Here is a 13,124-nt window from a genome sequence, read left to right as displayed (position 1 = left end):
GGATAATTAAAAAACCATAAGGATCAAGTCGATTAAATTGGTAGAGAAAAAAAAAAAAAAACTCTCTTTTCGTCCGAAATTGATGTCTTCAATTTTTCGAAATTGTGAGACATCATTTTCGGACGAAAAGAGGGGTAATTTCTAATTGCACCCAATGTAAGATAGAGTCACGGTTTGTTTTTTCAAAAAATTTGAGACATTTTCAGACGTACATTTTTTAATGATCCAGTTCATTACGGATCCCGATAAAACCGAGCTATATTCCTATGCACACACTGAGGTTTTCCTTGAATCATAGCCTTTACTTGTGGAAATTGACACATGCATTCATGCTGATTGAACCCCCTATAGATAAACGTACCATTTTGACAAACGTCTTTCGCCAATTCTCCACAATCCGGTCCATTGTAAAAAGCTGGATCCGTACAGTAACACGACCACTGATAGAATCCATTTTTTTCGGTAAGAATAATCATACCTCCTTTTTCAATTTGACACGGGTAAGGATTCAGTTTGGGCATACAGAGTCCTCGAACACATTGCATTTCTTCCCCGTTTGTGCAAAGAAAATCACATGTATCCACACACCGGACTTTTTCTCGTCGACAATCTTTAAGCGGTACAGATTCGTTCATGGAGATGGAATCCGATTCTATGACAGAAGTAGGAAAGAAAAATAGAAAGAGACCAAACATCATCAAGAATATATACATTTCAGCCATCTTTTTTTTTTCTTTGGAAAAAAAACAAAGGATAAGGATATGGAAAGACGAGTTGATCAACACGAAGAACGTCGATCTTGTCGTCAAACGGCTCTTCAGTCTAAAATTAATACTTGGCGAGATGCTTGTACGGCATGCTTTAAAATCATGGATGATTGGGCCACGATCGATTTTAAAAAATTCCATTTCATATTTGAACGATGGGTCTCGATTCTCAATCGTATCTTGGAAAATCCAATTCGTCGATTGGACCGTTACGAAATGTCCATGTATTATTATGAAGAGCCAGGAGGACCCAAAGAGGTTATTCAGTTATATATTAATGAAACCGAAACCGAGGAAGGAAAAATTCCCGTCTACGTTATTTTTAATCTTTTCGAGTTTATTAAAATTCATCGCAATTACTGCTTAAACTATTCCACTTCGAACAAGATGCTGGTAGATCAAAACAGGGGCACGATCAATATGAACACCTATTATGCTAATCAGGTCAATGTAGATCAAACTCGATTTTATCGTAATGAAACGACATGGCAATTATTATTCATTTTTACTTTACATGCCTTGGCTCATATAGATGTGTTTGATTTATACGATCACGCTTACTATGATACACACCAGCACGTTCGAGATTCAGTTTTCTTCCGATTATATTTCTATGGACAAGTCATTTGGGGAATATAAAGCAAAAAAAAATGTCTTATCCTTCCAAAGTTCCTATTGAGTATGTTCAAAAAGTGTTAGAAGAGAAATTAAATCGAAACGTGCGTCGTTCTGAATCGACAGGGACATGTTCGTTGGGGCACGTTTTATTCGACTTGTCTCATTTACAAAAATTTTTTCCCCGCTATAGTCCAGAAGAGTTTATAAAGTTTCGAGACGATAAATTTATAATCATTCCGGGAAATTACTGGTATGACGCTATGAGTGAAGAACCTCGTGTCCAAGACTATGTAAAACGTTTCTTAAACCGTAATAAAGTAGAAATAAATCCAAATATGCGGCGTCGATCTCAACGTCAACGTTCTAGAAGTCGATCGAGAAGTCGATCTCAAAGTCCAACGAGAGTCCGAACACGATCTCAAAGTCCAACAAGAGTCCGAAGTCGATCTCCAAGTCCAACAAGAGTCCGAAATCGATCCCGAAGTCGCTCTTCGAGTATAGATATACCCATTCGGCATTACTTGGCTCCTCTACCCAAAAAAAGAGGGAGAAAGAGAAAGTCTAAACTCAAAGCTCGTGTTGGCTACGATCAAAAGTTTATAAAAGCCCTCGAGACAAACGAATCAGGTCTGATTCTAAAACCGACTCGAGGAATGGATCGAGATTTAAATTTGCCGGGATCTATTTGTCGGGGTATTCGCCAAGTCTGTCGCTACAAGGATCCTCAAACGAAACGTTACATCAATTTTGTTCGCGACGGGAGTGAAGACGATGAGTACGTGCTGCAACTGGAATATTAACAAATGATGGGATTTTCTAACGGATTAAAAGCTAGCGGGACAAGAGCCTTCCAGTGATCCGAATAATATAAATTATAAGGATCGTAATCATATACATAAGACGGTAAAATGGCTTTATCGGTATGATTCTTCCAAGCATAATCATCTCGAAGGGACAATAATACTGATTTAGAAGTGCACGGTGACAATAAACCTTGAATCATGCGTGTTTCCAGTAAAAGAGATGAACGAGGTCCAAAATATTCGGGATCCATAATTTGATGAGTGATCTTGGCCGTTTTATAGTTATACACCCATAGTCGTATGGACTGGGGTAAATATCGAGTACTTTCGTCGTGAGTTAAGTTCAAAAATTCTCGAATGGCAGGAATGTTACTATTCAGATACATTATGAAATTATAAATTTGTTCTTCGAACATCTTGTATTTAAACATATCAAATTCAGCAAGATGGTGACTGGACAGTTTAACACGAAAACATTTTTCCGGATATTGATTTATATTAAAATCTTTAGGATCGATTTGTCGTCGAATAACCAATTTACTACTCTCGTCCGAAGTGATAAATTCCAGTTTATATGGATTGGGTTCTTCTAAATATCTTTGATTCAACTCGAAACATGGGGAGTCAAATCGTTTTACTTTCCCGTCTGATTTATAAACCTCTTTGTAATAAATATCCATGACCACATAATCCACTAAAATGGGATATTTTTTCTGTTTCAATAAATCGAGGACGAGTTGTTTATAATCCATCTTCTTGTTTATCTCGCAGAAAGCCACGTTCGAATGAGTTGACGAATAGGCTCATGGGGCATGAGTTCTTGAAAAGTATCTAAAACCTCGGCCAGACTGCGTTGTCGACTTTTACAAATCAGTTGATGCGTTACATCGTTGAAGACAACTTTCTCGGAGAGAATGCATTGACCACGACATTTCTTCTTAAAATAATCCGGATGCATGAGTTTCACGTACCGAATAATGTCTCGAGTCGTTCGTCGTTTCAAGAACCGATGCCATTTCTTCTCGTTTAAAAATTCTCGATGACCGATGCGTTCTCTCTTTTCCACATTCAGAGCTCCAATATCCACGAGCACGGGATGATGGTCCGTGTACACAAAAGAACATAATTTTAAAACGGGAGCCGTTCCTCCGAGTCGATAACAAATACTACACAAGAAAACAATGAACGTGTAAAACGTTTCTGCTAAATATTCCGGTTGAAGAATGCGAGCACTATAAAGTCCAGGATTCATTTCAAAGAGACCTATTGTATATCCCGAACGTTCTCGGAAATGCGTCGCAAAAGACATACTCCGAACTCAATTGTCGATGAAGAAGGATCAAATCGAAAAAATGTTCGGGCAAGTCACAAGAGCTGCTGGCACTGTAAGATCTCCACTGCATCGAGTGGGAAGTAAACAGGCAGTGGAATCGTCTTTGATTGAAATTATTTAAAATGAGAAAACAGGCATAATCAAAATGCCAAGGACATTTGGAAGGAGCATAATAAACAATTTCTTTCACGTGTTCAATAATAGTATGAGTGGTGGATCGACTCATCTTCTTCTTTCTTTAAAAAAGAAAGATGGTGGTGGTCTGTGTCTTAGATATGGATGAGACGCTTGGATACTTTGAAGGAGAAACATTTCAAATTCGACCCAAAACCAATTTCCTGATCCAGTTTTTACGTCTTTGCAATATCGATATCATTTTGTGGAGTAAAGGTTCGGATGATTATCGTATCGGATATTTGGCCGCACACAATGTGAAAAGTCGTGCCGAAAGTATAATATTTCAAAATGTTCGGAACATATCAGAGTCTTGTACGATTACGACATTCTTTTAATTGGGGTCGATGATAACGTCAATGAAAATATGGACGAGCGCTATGATTTAAGAATTCACGTGAAGCCGTACAAGCAGATAGATCCCCGTGATCAAGAACTGTATAAAGTCGTGGAAAAAATTACCCAATTTTGTATAGATCATCAACGAGAGTTGTAGATGAAGCGAGATAGGGTTTTTGCTATGTCAGCTGGGAACCCCATTCCGTATAGAGAAGTGAGTACGAGAAAGTTATGTGTATATAGTTCTTGAAGCAATGACGTCATTTTTAAACAAATCAATAGTAAGCCAGTTTTAAAAAATGATGATTGGGAAAAGGTCGGTTGAAAATCTGGCTGGAAAAAATATGTCAGGAAAATTTACAACCATTTAAAAAAAAAAAAAAAAAAAAAAAAACTTTTTGTTAATTTTTATCATGTCTTCTAGACATGATAAAAATTAATGACCCCCCTTTTTTGTTTTCAATGATGTCTCAGCATCATGTTTCTAAAATACACCATGACTCACCATTTCTAAAAATAAAATTCCAACAAAAGAATGAGTCATAGTTTATTTTTAGAAATGGTAAGACATCATTCAGAGACAAAAGGGTGGTAGTGTTAATTTTTATCATGTCTAAAGACATGATAAAAATTAACAAAAAGTTTTTTTTTTTTTTTTTTTTTTTTTTTTTTTACTCTCCAGATATTTTTCTTCCAGCTCTCACAAATTTTTTTTTTTCCACTCGACTTCATCAACCAAACAAGACATTGCAAAATTCTTTCTAGAATGAATTCTCGCTTATCTATTTAAGTCATCCCATTTTCGCTTCAAATCAGTTTGTGCTGCTGAAGAGGTAACATCTCCTAAGGCCAGCAGTCTAATAACCAAGATACTACATTCTACTTTGTTCGAAAAGAAGAAATCTATTGAGTAAGAATGGATTATTCGTTGATTATCAAGAATATTCTTTCTTCTTCCATCCTTGAGAAGGCTATCGACGAATTAAAAGAACGTCAAGGTGCTCTCAACTTAATATGTCCCAACTGGGAAGATGTTTTAAATCACGATCCGCTGTACGAGACACATTGTCAACAAAAAGTTCAATTTTCCAAAGGAACTCGAAAAGATACTGTTCACATCCGAAACATTATTGGTTTACAAAATTGCTATAATGTTCTCGTGGCTGGTTATTGGTATTTGAAACCGGGGGAGAATAATAAAACAGGAACTTCGTTCATGACTCGACTGTGTGCTCCTTTAACTAAAATTGGCGAAAGCATGAAAGAGAATCCGCAACACAAATTTGCGGAGAATTGTCGTTTTTTCATGGACCGGTGCGATCCCGCGTTTTGCTCTGCTTGTAAATGAGCCCAAGATAAATTTCAAATTCATAGAAATATGTGGTGTATATGAAAGAGTCGGATCTTTAATGGAGAGGGTTTAAAAAATACTTTTCAGTGTTCGATTGAAAATATGTTTGGTACGACGACTTCTTTTCTAGGTATTCTAAACCTTCAAATTTCTAACCGGTACACTTTCGGAGAAAATTCGTACAAGGTAGGAGGTTTAGTTCGCGAATTTATCTTATTTAAAGAATCTGTCCTGTTCTCGACCGATCTGGATATTGAAACTCCTCTTTCCCTCCCTGTAGCCGAAGAGATGGAAGAAGGGGAAGAGAAGTGTCCCGAAATTATCGGCATTCCCAATTACTTCAAACCCGTTACTCATTTTTAAATAAGAAGAAAGCATTTAGAAATGGATTTATGGAAAATCCATCGTCGACATTTATTATCCAAACGACGTTACCGATTTTTTGCCAAGATGGCTCAAAAAGAAATGGATCAACTTCCCTATCTCACCCCTCATAATATGTTTATTCATCGAGGTTTATCGGAATCGCTGTTGAGTAACAGTTTTGTGATTACCGATCATATGCTTTCCAGCGTTATACACCGAAAAGATAATATTGATCCTCAGTACAGTCAATATTTGAACAAAATCGTTCCTTGCCGCAATTTTAATCAACCTCTCCTCCTTCAGTTAATAGCCACCTCGATCGCGGAAAAGGTGAAAACGGAACAGAAAGAATTACCGATGGACACAAGAGGACTTCCTAAAGACCCAATAGAGGATCCAAACGCTAGGAAAGTAAGTGTTATTAAGGGGGGTCCAGGAACCTCCATGGAGGATGCACTGAATCAAATGTTTGGCGTAAACAAGTAATTTAAAAAATATAGGACGACCCTGTCAAAATGGTGAAGGTTCAACGAAACGATATGGTCTACAGTGTTCGAAAGTATTTATTATCAATCCAGAATCTACAAACCAAATATAAATTTTTGCAATATTTTGAACAAATAGGGGCTCAACGAGATAATGCCGGTCTGGTGCATGAAGATCGAGGCGATAAAATAAAAGTTGTGAACCTCTATTGAAAAAAAGAAGATGACGCTTTGGATATTTCTTCTCGTCTTTTATCTTTACCTGATCATGATCTACCTGTTTCGAAACGAGTCACAAACGACTACAACCCATCCTTGGCAATCCATTTCCTACCACCCTCCTCAGCGGACAACGCTTTATTCGACTTGCATTCACGCAACCGATTGTGACGACGATCAAATATGTTTTCGGGGTGAATGTCTTCCCAAACTCCTTCCCCATGCTACTTGTTCTTCAGCTACGGGAGAGTGGGTTCTGGTGAATCAAAAAGGATTGAAATTCGCGACCTGTTTTTGTAAATATCCTCATCTCGTCACGCAAAAAGAACGCGGGGGGAATTGTGACGTAGACATTGCTTGCGGACCTCACGGCCTATTAGAAAGTTTAGACAAAGATCCTTTGAAAGAAGGTAAATGTGTTTGCGATTTTGGATACAAACCGCTTTTGCAAGGTTTCGGGTGTGAAGAAATGACCGCTCACGAACGATTAGCGTTTTCGAAGGAAGAAGAAAAAAACAACGTATGGGATCCGACCGTATTTTCCGAAAAGTATCTCGCGTCTTTCCAAAAACCCGGTTACTTCCAGCAGCCCTGTTCCTTCGATGCTTTTACAGGTCAGCCTTTAAAACATACTTTTTATCATGCAGAATTTGGAAGTTGTGTGTGTGATCCGAGGTATGGGAATATCGGGGTGCGACTCGATCATCCCTATTATTTGAAAAATAACGATAAGGGCTATAATGCTTGCGCAAATATTTTTAAAAGCGAACCCGATTCCCCGATCCATCATGTGAAACTGTTTGCCTATTTCTACATGTTTGATTATTCGCCGGTCGCGTTCATCGAATTTGAAAATTTAGACCCGACTCAATTATCCTATCCTTTCAATTATTACGTGGTCCAATCCAAGAAACACCATCTACAAATCGAAGAAACGTGGCCTTTTGACTACATGCAATATGTTTTTAAGTACCTTCCCTTTACGGTGCATACGCGTCACTGCCACGAAGATCCTATTTTTCATGTCAAAACGTGCTACGAAACCATTATTCGACAAAACCAGCTCACACGTTGCCAGTTGATCGAGCAAGAACTGGATGGAAAATTAAGTCAACACGCGAACGCCTACACGCTCCTGTATCGATATCCCGTATGTCTTTTTTCAGAGGAGGATCGACGCGTTCCCGAAATTTATCAAGGCCATGTCGTTCTCAATCCTTTCCATTTACTGTTGAAAGCCCTCCCAAACCTTCTTCGATCGAACGGTATTCAGATGAAACCGAATGAGGAAGGCATGTGGCATGTTACGTTCGCTCGAGCTCCTTATGTAGAAACATATGCGGCGACGTTAGATCCAGCCGTCTTTCCCGATATTAAAGGAGAACCCACGAAAGCGTTGGAAAAAGGTCATTTCTTTTAAAGAGAAAGAGAGAGAAAATCAAAATAAAAGAAAGGGAGACATATAATCAAAATAAAAATGAAACGCGCTCATGAAGAATCCGAAAAGGAAATGGACCATGAAGAGGGGGAGAAGGAGGAAGAAGAACCTACCCATAAACGAATTAAAGAGTCGGACGTGTCTCTATTATTAGAGCTTCAAAATAAACACACAGATCCCGGTCAGCAAATGAATCGAGAATTGGAAACGGCTCGCGAAAAATATCTCGTTTCTTATCTACGGAAAGTCATTGAAAAACTGCCCATGAGTAAACACGTTCTAGATTCAACGACCGAAATTCCAGAAGGCTACGAAGGATTTTTAAAAATGTACAGTATCGCTAAAACATGCGTCCATTCGGAAATTCAGTTAAAAAAATTGATGGCGTTTAATTCCATCTTTGACATGTTGAATGGCGTGATCGGAAAAGTCATTCACGATAAATATATCGCTCCATATTTAACGAAACTCGTCACCGATCACGATTTGAATCGGGCTTTTGCAGTATTCCAAGAAACTCTGCAAGCAGACGATACGAACGTATCCACGGAACTTCATTGCGTTTCGTTTTTGATTCAAGACGAATTGTCAAAGAAGGAACCTCTCAAAGTCCCCAATCCTTTGTATAATCGTTTCACGCAGCAAATGTATGCCGTCAGTAAATACGTGACAAGTATATTAATGGCGATCGCAGCGAATCATGCAACTGCATCTACGCCTGACTTTGAAATGATCGGAACACCTAGAAAAGGAGAAAAATAACCAATGAAAAAAAAAAGCTTAGGAATACGAAAGTCCATTAGTAACAAAACATGACAATGTCAGTTGGAAAAATTTTCTAAGAGCTAAAAAAAAAAAAAAAAAAAAAAAAAAAAAAAAAAAAAAAAAAAAAAAACTTTTTGTTAATTTTTATCATGTCTTTAGACATGATAAAAATTAACTCTACCCCCTTTTTCTTTTTTGTTGTGAATGATGTCTCACACTTTCTAAAACTAGATTTCTAAGCAAAAGAATGAGTCATATCGTTCTTGGAAATTTATTTTAGAAACATGTTGACACCTGATTCAAACCAAAATAAGGGGTGAGGGGTAGTAAAGTTAATTTTTATCATGTCTAAAGACATGATAAAAATTAATAAAAAGTTGTGTTTTTTTTTTTTTTTTTTTTTTTTTTTTTTTTTTAGTCAATTCGATGTGGACAAGAAGTTACCCTTTTTTAACCAGAATAAACTTTCACTTAACTATTTAAATCGTCAGTCAGTGCTGTGGCCTGGATCCAAGCTTATACTCCATCATAGGAAAAACCTTCTTATTTGGGTCCATATTCTTAAAAGAATTTCTTTTTTTGAATGTCTATTCTCCATTCGATAAACCACGCAACCAACACCAGAAACACGATCCATCGAAACTGAAATATACAGAAGAGTTTAGGAAAGAAATGAAATCCATGGAATATAGTTTCGGCCGCTTCATGATACCGTAAACGCCGATCAAGGTTGACGAGCTGTTTAACCGATTCAGGAGCGATTAATAATTGTCTGTCTTGATTCACCAGAATCACGGAATGAGCCCAATCCACCTCATTTAAAGAATCCACGTTGAATTTTTCTGCCGAGGGGTAATTGGGATAAACATGTTCCGTTACATATCGTAAATGCGCATCTAAGAGTTGAGCTGTAAAAATAATATTTTTGGGATACGTTAATAACAATTGACTTCTTAGAAATTCTTCCTGATAAGGAATCCAAGCTGATGAACGATCAAGAATCGTTTCCATCATGATATTATTTCATGTACTCTGTTTTTTTCTTCTTTACCTATTCCAATGTTTCATGTACCGAAATTTACTCGTCTATTATTTGGGACAATCGATCCCTTTACATTTCAATCTTCTTCAATGGTATCGACAAGTCCATCAAGAAATCACATAATAAAGGAATCATTAGTGGATAAAACAATGTTTGGTTTTAATCTTCGTTCGACTCTCGCCATAACCATTTTAATATGTCTGGTGACAACACTGGTCATCATGGCCCTCATCGTATATTGTCTCTCCTACGGCAGTGTGGCTTTCGTTTACGATGCTGCTGATCCGAATAAAGTCACGACCAAAGGAACGACAGCGAGCGATTTCTGGGCCAACAATAAAATGTTGCTTATTGCTCCAACGGTTGTCAATGTGATCAATATACTAATGGTCGGTTTATTACTTTACGTGTAACCGAAAAGAGAATAAAGACTAGATTCAAAAATACATCACGATGGATACAAAGGCTATCATGGTAATTATCTTATTAGGAATTGTATTTGTCTCGTTACTCAATTTCGGCTACCTGGCAACAGCTATTTACAGTGATGCGACACCCAAAACAGGAGCCAAACATTTTAATCAACGCAACTGGATGTTTTACGGAAATATAATGTTACATATTATAGCTCTGATGCTAGGTGGAGGCATTTTTATGAAAAAGTAATGATTTAATTTAAAAAAATATGACAAGACCTACCCAAGATGAATCCAAAATCTTTCAGAGAAATACTTTCATACATAACGATGAGTCACTCGTATTCATAAACACGTTCAAGGTGATGGACGGGCGTAACTTAAATCCAAGAAGAAATATACCAACAACTGCTTTTATTGACATCTTGCCCACTCAAGAAGGAAGAACAAGAATGATCAGAGTCAGCTAGAAAAATTTCCCAAGAGCTGAAAAAAAAAAAAAAAAAAAAAAAAACCTTTTGTTAATTTTTATCATGTTTTCTAGACATGATAAAAATTCACTCTACCCTCCTTTTCGTTTTGAATGATGTCAACATGTTTCTAAAAATAGATCTCTAAGAATGAATCATACTTTTCTTGGAAATCTATTTTTAGACACATGTTGACATCATTCAAAACGAAAAGGAGGGTAGAGTTAATTTTTATCATGTCTAGAAGACATGATAAAAATTAACAAAAAGTTTTTTTTTTTTTTTTTTTCACTACTAGAAAATATTTTTCTCAGCTCTTAGAAATTTTCCCAGCCAACTCGATTGACCAGACATCACCATTTTTTTACAATAATGAACTTTCACTTATTTATTTAAACCATCCCAGTTTCACTTCAAATCAGTCTGTGCTATGACCTGAATACAAGCTTCTGTTCAGGTATGTTAATAATATATTTTTTGTTTCTTTGGCTTTTCGCGTTTAGTTTATGTGATTCGTCTTTCGCTATAGAGATCCAATATCTTATAATGGCAATTTTGATTTAAGATGGTCACCATTTTCGCCATTTTCCGTAGCGCTTGATCTGCTCGAGTGTCCATGTTGCGTCTATCTTCATAAGACATATCTAAATACAGCTCATTGGCGTTCGGTTCAATATTTAGGTGATACACTTCATGATTGCGTTCTTTGTCCATGAGAAACTTGAACACATCAAATTCATTTGGCCGGCGATCTGATTTGAACGGTTTCAGGACTCTCGGACTGTAAAGTCGTTTCCCCTTCGGATCAAAGACGAAACCCGGACAAGGTCCACCTTTTTGAGAACGAACTTCCACCTCGTCCGGTTCGACATCTTCTTCGACCTTTCGGCCATTGTCGGAACGATACTGTAATTTAAACCGTCGCCAATTGTCAATAAACGCGTCGAGAGTATCCTCCGATTCTGGAAAATATTGTCGGTAAAGCGTTTCGGCTTGAGTTTGTTCTTCGGGTAATAAACTGGCATACTCCACATATTCAGTGAACAATTTCCGGAAAATAGGATCTTTCTCACTTAAATAAGTGGCCATTTCATCCAACGTCATTTCGTATAACTGTTCGACAAAATTCATGATGGAAGTGCTTTTTTCTTCTTATTATTATTATTGAATTTTCAAAGCGGACATTATATCTTCCATTCTCTCACATTGATAGCGGTATTTTAAATATTTGAAAGATGTGATGGCCATGAGCGATAGAAAAATGACGAGCGTTAAGACCGTGAAATGAAATTTAAAGTGAGTTTCTTCCTCATGCACAATCAACACGCAAATTGAATAGAGTAATCCGCCCGCTAAAGCAAAGATACCGAACGGTTCTAGCTTCGAAATATTCATGGGGATCCTAAAAGCGACTGGGCAACTCTCAAGTTAGTAAATACTTTATTCCAAAATTCTTCGTGAATAGCGAGCGAATTTTCTAAAGAGGCCTGGAACGTTTCGTACTGAGGCAGAGTTTGAGCAAACGATAAAATACAGTCTTTGGGGTTATTTATCGGCGTATGAACTAACCATTCGCGTAACCGGTTCCACGTCTCGGGCCAACATTGAATTTCTTGGTTGAACCGATCGGCAATCGAGGGACCGAACGTTTCATTCAAAAACCAAGAAATGCAAGCTACAGTTTGTTTCATAATCGTTTCTGAATTCATGGTTCCTTATTTTTAAATATTTTTTTTTTCATTTATTTCAGAAAAAGAAAAAGAAGAGCAAAGAATGAATCATTTAGACGAATTGTTTCAGTACCTTCTCCAACACAAGAAAACAATTGTGTTTGGGAACCTGAGTCGATTACCCTATGTGATCAACGATTACATTTCCAAACATTTATCCCACCTCACCATTTTTGTCATTTGTCCCTTTTATACGTACCCGTCTTCCCCTCATGTGCGTGTGATTAAACCGGAAGAATTGAGCACGAACACGTGCGATTTATTATTCTACATTGAACCTTTTCCGCATGCCGTTTTACACCACGACATTAAAACGGCTCAACACCTCGTCATTTTAACGAGCCACATGATTTTTATCGATCGATACCATACGTGTTCCTATTTATCCTATTTTCATTTCCCGGGAAGTTTAGAAAGGTATATGGAAAAAACCAAACAGCTGATGGATTTGGAACAGACGTTCCTTTACAAAACGGATCTACCCGAAGTTAAAGAGTCCAAGAAAGCTCTTTCGATCGGTCCTAGTCCTACCCTGGATCGATGGATCAGTTCCGAGAATCCCGATCCGACTCCCTTAGAAAACATGTCATGGATTTTAATCGATCTCACGTCCTTCCGGAATACGTCGTCACTGTTATTTCATTTTTGGACAGCTTTTGATTACATGCTGAATCATATCGATCGCATTGAAGGCTGGCAATTGTGTTTTAAAACGTCCGCGGAAGCTCGTGCTTATAAGAAACTCGTTCAGAAATGGATCGATTATCTCTGTTGTAGGGAATTCCAGCACGGGAACGTGTTACAATTG

Source organism: Stegodyphus dumicola, chromosome 4 (assembly GCF_044657685.1).
Source record: "Stegodyphus dumicola isolate Sdum_Otavi_A_Nest chromosome 4, ASM4465768v1".
Taxonomy (NCBI): Eukaryota; Metazoa; Arthropoda; class Arachnida; order Araneae; family Eresidae; genus Stegodyphus; species Stegodyphus dumicola.
Note: the sequence above shows the minus strand (reverse complement) of the source record.